Genomic DNA, 13,225 nt, shown 5'->3' with positions numbered 1-13,225 from the left:
GACTGCCACAGGCATCTCCTGTGCAGGTGTAGTCTTGAAGCTGTGAATACATTTTCAGAAGCGATTCCAAAAAGGAGCTGCTCAGACTGGAACCAGCAGCAGAAAACCTTTTCTGCATCAGTCTTACCATTCAGGACAAGAATACGATCTGCTCGCAGGCTGTGTAATGAGGAAACCAATTGAGCAGAGAGATCTGGTCAGGGGTAGGTGAAGGGATTAACATTTTAAAGGTACAGCAGAAAAGAGGGCATATTGCACTGCACTGTATTGCAGCCTGACTTTGCTTGTAATCTTTTTGTGCTCGGTGCTTGAAAAGCTTGACCTTAGCTCCTGTGAGTTACCTGGGGGTTTAGGTATACTCAGCATCACCCACAAGTAGATCTGAATTAGCTGATCGGAAGGCAGGAAATAATGGCCTGAGGGTGGACTTTGTTTCCCCATTGACTGAGTTATGAGTCTGTACATTTGTGCTTACTCTGAAGCACCCAAATCTTGCCTAGCCAGAGCTTTAGATTATGTCCGACTTAGAGAAGGTAAAGACCATCTGCTGGGAAATACACACCATTTTAAAAAACGAAAGCTGGGGCTTACCAGTGGTAAATTCATCTGTCGTCTTTTTTATCCCCACAAGCCACTGATTTTCTTCAGATGCTGCAAGAGACTTCAGGATTCTCTGGAAGGGAGAGATTGGTAGGTCACATTCTGTTCAGCTTTCACAGCTAGAATGAATAGCTTAGGGCTAAGGGAATCCTCCTCTATTCCAGAAGGCTTATTCTCCTGACCCCAGGTTATAGCAGTAACAAAACCCTTTGAAATTATTACAAGATCCATGATAACCTTTGTAAATCCCACATCAGGAAGAGAGTTTTAGCCACCAGTGTTACCATTTTTCTTTCTTTGACCCTCAACCAAAGCACCTCTTTGTTTCAGAAGATCGACTTCTTGCTGAATGTCTCTGCACAGCGTGGTCAGGGAGAAAGCCATGAAGGGTCTCCTCTCTCTTCTTTCTTCTCCTGGCTGCTGCACTTGGCTGCAGTAAGGATAAAAGCCAACCTTCCTGTGATAGTATCATAATTATTATTAGTCTTGGATAATATCCCACAATGACATCAAGCTCACTGTAACATGTAATAAGTCAAGTCAATAAAAGGATTAAACTGAACTTAAGCTCTTTCCAGATGTCAATATCTATTGCCCACATACTTGCATCGGAAACAGAGAAGACTGCTCTCTCTTGGAGAGTCTGATTTCATTTCCACTGAAAGAATTTCATGACAGCAAGTCCACCAGTTTCAAGAGAGGTGCTCCTGGCTGGAACTAATTTAAAAGAACAAAAATCAGGTTCCTAATGTTAATATATTAATCTTCTGATTGGCTCCTTATCCGTATCATGAAGACATTGATTCAAATGTGATTTCTTGCTCTATTTAGATAGGTATCTAGTCAATGAAATTTTCTGTTGGGAAATTACTCACATACCACTCTGTATATGTTGCTGGCATAACTGAAGGATCAGCAAAATTCATTTCTGCTTTTTCTATAAATTTGTTTCAGTGTAAACCTGAGCACTTCCAAAGCACACCAGACTTCAGCCTCATGGTGGATTTGTGTGCTGGGATGATATCCTGTTCTACGGGAGATTACAAATCCACACTGCCAGCCATTAAGCTTCTCACTTGGCCCACGGGAGCCCTAGACTTCTTACAGTCAGTTAAATCTCGAGGCACCTAAATTAAATATTTTGAATAATCACAGAGAGATTAAAACCTTGACTCTCAAACATGGCTTCTGATTTGGGGAAATGACATTTCTGATTGCTCTTGGAGCATCTTGACCTTGACTTGCGTGTAGGAAGAACGGTAGATCTCATGGACCTCAGCTGGAGCTGGAGGCATTAAACATCTGGCCTCAGGCTGATCAAACTGGGCACATGCAATCAAATACAGCAAAATCAGAAGCTGCTTTTGAAAACAAACCCTCCAGTGCTCTGTCAGATGAGGTGTGGGATAAATAGAAATTACTCCCCTCCGTTCTGAACCCAGATGATACATCTTAAACACAATACTGCCCTTTGCTTGTATTGAGAGAAGGTACATAAAAGTCTGGAAGATAAAGGTGAAGCCAAACTGTTTCATTTATTTTTTTACCCAATAACACAAACCTCAGAAGAAGAGTGTATGGTAGGCATGATAACATATTTTTCTGGCTGGAAAGTTACTGACCATTTTAAAAGGGGCAAAAAATTTACTGAGCGGAGGGAAATGTTTTTGTCTTCTTTGTACAAATAAACTGCTTGTTCATCACGACACAGTAGTGAGTAAGCATGGGAGTTTCTTGATGTGCAGCTGTTGATTTTTTTCCTGTAAAATATCTTGTGGTTGTGCTGCCTACCTCTGAGAAGTGCAGGCTATTATTGATCATTATAGAGCTGCTAACTACAGGGTAAGTTCTCCAGCATTGCTTTGATCTTTCACCTTTTCTATCCTCTATTTCTGTTGGGTTTTTTCCATTCTTTTTCAGCTACATTATCATCAGACATTGCTACAGAGAATGGAAGGCTAAAAATAAATTAAATCATGGCATTTACTTAAGACATTCAATTATTAATGGAAAGAAAAAGTCACAACACTGATGTTGTATGGAACACCTCTTTAAATAAGCAGAACAAAAATGAAGTTGGCAAGGAATCCTGAAGTTGCAATCCTAAACTGCTTGACAATGTAGAAACAAAAGCACTTTGAAAAGACTTCTACAAATCCTCAGTAAGTCCCTATATCTTAGGTAATCCTGAGCTAACTAACTGAAAGATAAAAATGTAAGCCTTTATATTTGGGGTCAAAGATAAAAAAGTCCCCAAAGTCCTCAGCTTTTCTTGGAATCTGATCTAAGTTCCTTAATCTCTAATTCCTGAGTTACAAGACTATGGACAGATTTCACAACGCCCAGATCTGTAGGTTTCTCTTCTCTATTTTTGAGGTTATCTGCCTTGAAAGAAATCATTTTTAATGGAGTTGTCCTTTATCTCTCCCACTCCATGATGTTGAAAGGAGGCCTGAAATGGTTGAACCTCTGAATCATATTGTCTTGTTTTCCTTTCTCCTCAAATTGGATTGTCAGTTCTAGGTTTTCACAAGACTTGCATGGAAATCTGTTGGAATCTGGTCAGGTTATGTGTCAATACTTCTCACAGCAGTTAAATCCACCAGGAGAATACAATGCAAAGAGGATATAGTCAGTGCTGGATAGCTTCATAACAAGGATTTCCATCCTCTAATATGTTCCTTAATTCAAAACCAAGACAATGAAATGCACAGGAGAATACATGGAAAGAAAACAGGACCATCTTTCCCTCACTCCTTGTAAGCTATCATCACCATTAAATGAATGCTGATGTCATGCAGTCAAGTGATGCAACATACAGTTGCCTCATTTATTCTGCATCTACGTGTAGGCCTGGATTTGGACCAAAGAATTAATGGTCACAGAGAATTTTTTAAAACATCTGTCTTCCAGTGCTTTTTCTTCTGTGTCGCAGGTCGTTTTCAGCTCATAGTCTGTGGGCAGCACAGAGATTTGTCCTGTGTTCTCACCCTCAGATGAATCTGCCCATTCTAAAGAAGGCTATACTGCTCAAGTCTGTCATCGCTTGTTGGCGTAACTTTTTAATTAAAAACTGACAAGATGAAGAAAACTGACTATGCAGTTGTGAGTGATTGATTTATATGAAGTTACTTGAAAGATTTCTCTATGAATGGAGGCTCTTTCTTTCTCAACCGAAGGAGAACGTGCAAGCCACTGGCATGTTCTCAGAACCTTAGAAGGCATTAGTCATGACAGTGTGTGAGAATGCATTTGAAGTCCTCATGAAATTTGGCACAATTGGTTCCATTTTAAAATCAGTCCTGTGGATTTATTCTTTCTCCAGGCAATAAATCAGAGTAATGTTGTATAACTATATTGAAGGTAAAAGTACCAGGAAATAGCCATAGTTCTACCTGCTCTTCACTGCTGCAGCTAAATCCTTTTTCTCAGCCTTGGGGCACAAAGTGAGACATGGAGCAGAGCTCTGACATCATCTTATTGTCTGACAAATCAGATGACTCGTACCACTGTTGTCAGAACAAAGCATTGGGACTGGCAAATGATTTATGACATGATCCAGTTAACGATCTATGAAGAGTCTCTGCAAAGTGAGGTCAGTCAGTGGCATTTTTAAGTAACCGTCACCTTTCTCGCCTCCAGCAATAGCTGCTTGTGTTTGCCTCCATTTCTCCTATTAAAACTGCCTACACAATTCTGTTGGAAGACATCTACAGCAGTTGTAAATTATTTTTCTTCAGTATATGTTGCTGCAACTATTTGTTCAACATCCTAATGATCACTCTTCCTTCCACCTTATTACTCATCTGGCAAAAGAGAATGGCTCTAGTATTTTTGCTCCCCAGCTCCATGTCTGTTACAACATTTTGTCAAATGGTAATCAAAGATTTTATTTATTTATTTATTTGTTTGTTTCCCAGAAGAGATCAAAATGTCCCATTTCAGAACACTAAAATGAAATCCAGCACTACTACATAGAACACAGTCATTTCCACCTTGAAATTGCGGAGTTGGTCGCTGTTTTGCCTGGTGTTGCAAAGTTAGCTGACATGGTGGCCAAAGCCTTGTTAGGAACTTGTAGGAGAGGCTTGAAGGGCAAGATCAGTGTTGATGTTTCATCCATGATTTTAACAAAACAACCAAGTTCAGAGCAGTAGGTGATTGCATTGGTCATGTAGCTTTAGGTCTCCAGTAACACCCCACGTGCGAGTAGATTACAGAACTTGTATTTTCTCTCAGAGAGGCAGGTTGCAATCTGCCATAAACATGAAAAAAAAAGAAAATTCAGTCTGAAGAAATCAGAGCTAACTGCTCTGGTAACAGAAGTGCTTATTCTGAGGTTGCAGGGTATGGCTAGTGACCTCCATAAACACTGATATGAAAGGATAAACTACTGTCCTGTAGCGGTGCTAAGGAATGAAGTTGAACTGCCTTGTGATGTTGTAGGGTCTGAAAGTGGATCGCTACCTCTCTCAAGGAACCACCAGAATGTGGAGTCCTTTAGGGAACATTGCCAAGATAAAGATGGAATAAAGAAGACACTGTGCTGGCCTCTGTGCCAGGGCAAAGCCAGAGAGCTCCGTGTGACGCAAACAGACAAGCTGGACCGCCTTTCTTCAAGTACTGCATGCAGAGACTCTGAACATTATGAGGTGGTTATCCATTCACAAAGCACCCAGGCTGCAGTGCAGGCACCGAAGGCAGCAAAACAAACAGTATAAAACCCAAGGAAATCTCTTTTGATCTGGTGTATGCATTGGGATTCAGTCAGGAGACTCATTAGAGCAGCCAACACTGCACAAACCAGCAGGGCTGAATGTTGCACAAGAGCACAGCACAGAGAGGGATGCTGAAGCTCCTAGGCCACCACTGTGACAAGGCACATCTCTTGCACAAGGCCTTTGCAAAGCTTTTCATGATTTCTGAGACTTTCCCTCACTAAGACTGTCCTCCTATACTAAGAGAACCTGGGGCATTATGGAGTGACTCATCTGCTGACCGGTGTTATCTATTTACTTGAAACACCACAATGCCCTCACATTCATTACCCCTTGTCTTGCCACGTTCCAAAGCATCTCATCTTTGTGACATGAAGCCCCGGAGCAAGCGAAAGCAATCTGTATTACATCTCACCACCTCGTCAGGACTCAAGTGTGACATGAAGATGGGGTGGTGCTAAGGGAGCAGAAACATTTTATTGCATTTGGCATGGGAACTGATGATAAGACAGTATATCCTTAACCCCCTTCTTCCTTTTTTTAAACATTGCTTTGGGCTGTTTGCTGCCATAGCTCCCACAGAGCAGTAGGCAGTGCACAGAGATTAGCCAACGTGTAGTTCAAAAGAGAAAGAGGCAAGAGAGGATCTGTTCCAGGAACTACTGGATCTAACCCAACAGAAGGCCCTCAAGCATTTCCCGGAGAACCCTCAGAGGACCAAAATGGAGATCATTGCCCTGGAAAAAGCTCTGACACAGACCCTGCAGGGGAAGAACATCAGGGATTAGCTTCTTTTGTGATCAGAGCTAATGATTGCAGCACAGATGACCACACTCTGGGGAAGATATACAAGCCTGGGGTAAATCAGATCCCTCCCGCTGCAGGCAATGGGCAGTTCCACCCCTGGAAGATGGAGAACAACAAATGCATCAGTGGTTTTGAACCTGTTTGGCTTGCACACCTCTAACACTTTTCCAGTGGAGGTCTCAATTCATACACAATTCACTTGAACTCTCTGCTTACTTCATTACTTACCTACATAACTGTCAGAATGTGAATTCATCAAAGGCTTGTTGTTCAAAAAACAGTGAATGTATTTTTGCATATATTTTTTCTTACCCTTCAGCCTGAAGCAATCTAGCCTGATACCCCTCAGTTGCAAAATTTCATTGCTATGCAAACTATAAATAGCACAATATCCTTCTATGCCGTTAGCTCCAAATATGAGTAAATGCAAACACATATTCTTGGTTAAAAGACATTCCTTCCAACTATTTTCTCATTGCTGAAAGTGGGCACAGGATCCTGTTTCCTTGACCACAAGAGGCAGCTTGCCAGTGCAGTCTTTTTGACTTATGTCCAGAGGATCTCTTGACCTCTTTCAGTTCTTCAAAATGTTTCTCTTCCACTGACAGATGTGCAGTAACCAACAATCAGTTCAGTCAGCTGAACAAGCCCAGCCTTTTTTGACAGGAGCAGCTCTCATCATCTTCATGGCCTGTGCAATGCCTTACTAAGTTGATGCAGCAGCAACCTTCTAACAACACCACTGGTGTCTATATAACAACCCCCCTCTTTTATAAAACTGAATTGCAAAAGCTATTAGCAACCCAGAGTGATGAATGGAAAGGAGCTTTTGTGTCCATGCTCTGCTCTACTCGCTGCTGCTCCAGAAGTGGCTACAGATGAACTCTCCACTGAAGTATATGCTCAGTTTGATCAAGACCAACACCTAGGGAAGAAACAAAGTCTCTCAACTGCTATGCTTTGTGTTGGACACCCCATAGTGAGAGAAATCATTGAGTGAGGATGAAGCAGTGCATCATCCCAGCAGAGCCTGCCTTCCTAGAACATCACTCTGGCCATTCCAACAAGGCCACAACTACGTCAACACTGGTCAACAAGTAGGGTACTATAAGCCAGCATTGTGGCTTGGCTATATTTAAACTCCACAAAGTTTAATGAGGCTTGAGCAAACAAAATCTGGCGGCACAGTATCTATGTGTAAATTCATCATCGTCACTGAAAACACTGCAATGTGAGCTCTACAGGGAATGCCTCTCCCTCACCCACTTCCAGAGTAGAGTACAAGCACTCCAGCAGCTTTCATGAAAGCCTTCCTCCCACTAGAAGGAATTGCATGAATGCAGCAGGCAATAGACATTCAGCTGTAACCCATGGAAAGCGTTTGAGGAGCCATTTGGCCTCAGGCCAGGCTCAGGCCAGCTGAGCGCCTGTGGGAGCACTGGGCTCCTCACTGCCAGCATTGTCCTGGGGCTGACAGCTGGGGAGGAGCGCACCGAGGAGGCTTGGCAGAACATTTCGCATTACTCAGTTTGTGCAAAATGTTGGTGTAACATACGATGTTTTGGAGCAACTAGCTGAGTTATCATTAAAACTCTCTGAGTGGGGCAATATTCCTGTGCTGCCCAAGGCGTGCATAGACATCTGTTTGCCGGATGGGGATGCGAGGGGCTGCATCACGCTCCAGATGTTTTTTGTGTCATCTGAGCACAGGCTGCCTTCAGGAAAAAGAGAGATCGAAAAGGAAATTCCTGAATAAAGGCAAAAAGTTCATACCATTTATGGTCATGAATATTTGAGGATGACATGATGATAAAAAAAAATTGAAGATAATAGCTGCTCAGAATTATTGCCAATTTGTTCCGACAAACACTTCTGGCTTATCTCATATGATGGCGTTCAGTGCTTCTAGAGCTTTAAAAAGAACTGATCTAGAGACAATCAATATAAGTGGGATCTGCCCTGTGACTCCATTGGGATTTGGACTGTAAGCACCAAAATGCTGTCAGAGTTTTATCTCAAGCTGCGGTACTGCCTAGCAAATATTTTGTCTCTTAGATCTGAAGATTGCAACCTTTGACACAAGACTTCCAGCACAAGACAGGCAGGAAACCTTGACAAATATAAAGGGAAGGAAGCACAGATCCAGCATAGTATAGGTATGACTGATGTGGGCATGAATAAAGATGCTGTAATGACAGTCTGGTCAAAATCAGAGTTTTTATTTCTTTTGGTAACTGACTGCTAAACTGCCTGTGGTGACATTCTTGGCCCACTGAAACAAGAGGGGTTTGTGTCACTGACTTGAGATGACCAGGAGTTTACCCTACGCATTTAGCTGTGAAACCAAGCCAAAATCCCAAGTCTGCCTTGAACTTTGTCTGACTTGATATCCAGTTTTGAACTTCAGAGCTCATATTCAGTTTTGTAGGACAGATGCAAAGCAGAGGCTGTCATCTTGAGAAATGCATCCATAGAGGACTTTGTCTCAGAGACAACTTTGGGAAAAAATAGAAAATCACAATCAAAAATACGTTTTTCATCTTGATCTCATTATTGCCACTAACTGTATTGGAGTCAAGTGTTTGCCTCCATTTCTCTCCAATCCAGATGTGTTTCCCCCCTTTTGCTTGATGGAAAGCACGTAAAGCATGAAAAGCTATTGCCAAAAATCCACCTGTTAATATCTCAGACTAACAGGGGTGATTTTTATAAAGAGAAAAGATAAAAAGACTTATGACCATATTTGGAAGACAGCCAGGTTCAAGATTTTTTCATGGTAGATGGGAATTCCCCTTGGAGAACCTTCCCATGTCCAAGTCCTCATTTAATAAAAGAGATTCCTCTGATGAGGATTCCATAATACAGAAGAGCTTGGGTTATAGAGATCATATGTACTTATAATATATATGCATGAATATATTTGAAAGTATAATAGCTAGTTGTACATAAAGGAAGGGTTGTATCACCTCACTGGAGGAAAGTAATATCTTATTTACACCAAGAATACATGCCCCATGGCTGAGATTCCTTTCTAGAAGGAACCGAGAGGGACCTGGAGGAGCTTCCCAAATGCAATCATCAGAAGGGTCTTTTCTCTGTCCTCCCTCTATCTCATCATGAATCTGTTCTCATATGGCCAAACTCAGTGTACATTGATCTTGGAGTTTAATCTCAAGCGAAGGGCAGAGTAGTGGATTGACACCTTGCTGTGGGGAACTGAGAAAAATACATTACAACCAGAATGTAATGATGGATGTGGGGGCTCATCATGGCACAGAATTGTCAGCTGGAAGCTGGGATGCATCCTGGTCTCTTTCATGACTGAGAATATTGGAACCAGGGAAACACAAGTGTGGTTTTAATGGAAAAGTTCCAGCAAAGCTGTATCTCAAATATGGCATTAGCCAATTTACCTGTATTGGGAAGAAATGTCACCCCACGCTGTGTGTGTGCCACCATGAGATAATACATGCCTTCTGGGAATTAGGAAACACTCTGCTTTACTTGTGCCTTCAGCACACAAGGAGTAATTACCGCATGGTAATAAGAGACACGAAATGTCTAATTCCTGCCACAGAATGTCAAGGAAAAAATAAACAATAACTTCCTTGTTATGAAAGACCTTGTTCCTTCCCACTGACAAACATCCATAATGGAAGATGTCTTTAATTGGAATTTGGAATTGCTTTGAACATGTGGCAGTATTGCTCCTTTAAAAATGCTCTACATGCTAATGCTGCAGTAAAAGGACAAAACTTCTCACTGGAAGGATTTATGTGCAGATTTATAACAGTTTTGGAAACAATATTTAACTTTGCAAATAATTAGGCATATTTTAATGGATTATATCAATGCCATTGTTTCCATAAATGGATTTTTTCAGACTTGTAGAAAGAAGATTAAATCCACCTCCCCCAGAAAGAAGAAGGAAAAGAAGAAGAAAAGGTAAAGAAGGATGCTGGGACTTGGCTGCAGGACTTGGAGAGTTTTATGTTAATTACTGGTTTTGTCATTTGATGTATATGACATGCCTACTCAGACTGACAGGGAAGCTATAGGATACTGTCATCCTTTGTCACAACACTGAGCAAAATATTAACAACAAAATGGCATTCCTTAAGCCTTCTTCCATCGGTAAGAGATCAGTGAACAAATATGTAGCTCCATAAACACAAGCCTCAAGACACATTACTCTTCCTTGGTGTGAGAATCAGCCATCTTCATCCAGGACATAGCCTTCAGTGCTAAAAACTGTTTAACAAATGACTGACAAGGCAATTTCAGCCAATGGCTTTCTCATGAGCTATACATTAGGACTACTGCTTAGCACATCAGCTGCATGTCCTTTGGCTTGATTTGTCACATGGCACTGTTTGTAACCCCTGTCTGCACAACTGGCCAGTCCATTGGAAGGTTTTGAGGTGATCATGTCACACAGCTTATGGATGGTCTGAACACTGGCACAAATTTTTTGCAAAGCTTTTTCTCTATTAAGAAATGCAGACCTCAAAAATGTGTGGAAAAAACATAGAAGACTATATATAGAAAATATAGCTCAGAAAAAAAGGAATGCTTGGTAGATGGGGTAACATCCTGTGTGTGGAAAGATGTATTTATTTGTATATTTATTTATTTGGTTCTCTCTCTTCTGTAGACTCTCTGGACAACTTCACTGGTGTTTTCCACACTTCAGTTTCCATTAATACAAATGGCGTAAGATTTCCCATGAATTCTAAGTAAATTTTGTAGGCAGCTCTGAAGGGAGGACGGCTGTTACTGTGAGTGATATGTGGATGGGGACAGGAAGGATAAGAGTTTGCTTCCTTTTCCATCACTCCTAAAGCAGAAGCTTTCTCCCTTCCCCTGACAACCAGCAATCCCTACCTATGCCTACCATGCTACCAGTAATAGGGGGAACAAAGCTGAGATCAGGTCTTTATCTTGCTGAAGGAAAGCTAAGAACAAAGATGAAGGTTGGGATGGGATGGGATGGGATGGGATGGGATGGGATGGGATGGGATGGGATGGGATGGGATGGGATGGGATGGGATGAGATAGGACAAGATGGGGTGGAATGAGATGGAAGGGCAGGGGAAAGAAGGGCAGGGAAGGGAATGGAAGGGTCAGTCATTAATGTTTTCTTGATTGCTGGCCACAGCAAATGACTCTACTGTGAGTACGTGACTGTTAAATACTAGTAAGTTTCATTGGACGACTCTTCCTAAATTGAACAACCATTTTCTTGGCCTTGTCCCTTTGGATTACATTCTTTTCCTGCTATTTTCTGAGCCCACTTATTGCATCATTTGCATTTTAGACCGTCCTTTCTTCTGTCCTTCACATCTTGGCATGCTGTGTAATAATAACCAAGATTCAGATTCTGAGCTTGTTAAGAGAAAAATAAATCTGAAGCATCTGTGTTGGGTTCAGCCAAGGTCTGCACAGCTCACAAGGACCATGATGTTGACACTGAAGCTGTGAATGCACATGGGCTCCCAGCACAGAGCTTGCTGTAACATCAAGGCCTTGTTTGTATGGAGACCTAGAAACCCTGGACTCCTGGTCTTTCAAAGAGTATTAAAATAAATGAGTGTTATAAGAAATAAGCAGTGCTCATAATTAGTAACACAGTTACAAGCAGAGTAGAACCTATCTCCACACACTATTTAAGCATTATTACTCAGCATTAATGCTTGCCTTGGCCTGACAAATGAATCACAGCGAGGGCTGTCTGGATTGGACATGACAGGGAGCAGTTTGTTTGATGGTGTGTAATGGGGCAGCCCCAGCGGGGTCAACAGAGAGGAGCTGTCTCAGCCCTGGGGTGATAGTGGCCCCAGGGACTCTGCCATCGGCCTTGCTGGGACTGGGATCCAGCGTGCAGCGTGCCTTCTCTGAGAGCAAAACAAAATGAATAGCTAACCAGGAATGAAAATTAGGGCAAAAAAAAAGAGAGATACTTGCACAACCGCGCGGTTCACTTTCGGCGATTCAAGTTTATTGCACATGCTACATCAAAACAAATCTTCGCAATTACTTTTTTCTAGGGGGAAGGGAGGTATTTTTGTTTTTTTTCTGAACTCCTACACCCTTGTTAAAAGCTTAAAGAAGGCCGAGTTGTGCAAGGATCCGCAGAGGCTGCTGCTGTGGGGAAGCACCATGCGTGTGAAAGGGATTCGCTCCCGGAGCCTGTCCATCCTCCTGCACCTTCATCTTCCACCCACATGGCCGTGTCAGCAGCCTGGCCAGCCCTTACTCAGCAGCATCTGCCATGGAAATCAGAGGGAAGGGTGCGTGCTCAGCTGCTTTTTATCCATCTGGTTGGAACAACCATAAGCTTTGTTCCCTGAAAGAGCTCCATAAAAACGGACCGGAAGGCCTTCAGATTTGGTTGGGTGGATTTTTAATGTGCTTCTGTGGGGCAAATATCAGCAATGCAGGAACAATGCCAAACATTGGGCATGAGAAATAAATGTAACCTGAAAAATTTGTATACGTGTTTTTGCAGCTGGAATGAACATTTGTGTTCTCTTAGTTGGGCTTGCATCTCTTATGGGACCTTCCGTTCCATGCTTCATGGCAAGCATGCTGGATCTTTGTAACTATTATTTTAAGATAACCGTTGGCTTACTAAACATACTCTCTCCTATTTTAGTTAGCTTTTCAGTGCTCATGATGATATTTCAGCTGTATGTCCTTAATTCAATTTACACCCCTGTCACCAGAACTGCTCAGCTGTGCTTTGAACAGGATATTCCAGAACAAAGACTGGCATTTTCCTCCTGCCATGTGATCACCACAGAGAGTTTTGCCTGGATCTGATCAGAGCTGATGAGTTACAGAGGGGAACAAGTTCTGCAGCAGCAGAAGCATGCTGGGTGTCAGGCAGCAACGAGTGGCCATGCTTAACTCTGACAGATCTGAGTAGTGACCTATATGTGAGAAGCAGCGGATCACCTAACAACACGATATACAAACATAATCCATTATCTTTCTCAAATGCAACGTTGCATTTCAGCCTACTTCAGGTATGTAATGACCGTGCTGTGGGCAAGGGTGAAAATAGCATGCTTGACACTGTGCATTTATATAATATGTCA

This window comes from Coturnix japonica, chromosome 3 (genome assembly GCF_001577835.2).
Source record: "Coturnix japonica isolate 7356 chromosome 3, Coturnix japonica 2.1, whole genome shotgun sequence".
Taxonomy (NCBI): domain Eukaryota; kingdom Metazoa; phylum Chordata; class Aves; order Galliformes; family Phasianidae; genus Coturnix; species Coturnix japonica.
Note: the sequence above shows the minus strand (reverse complement) of the source record.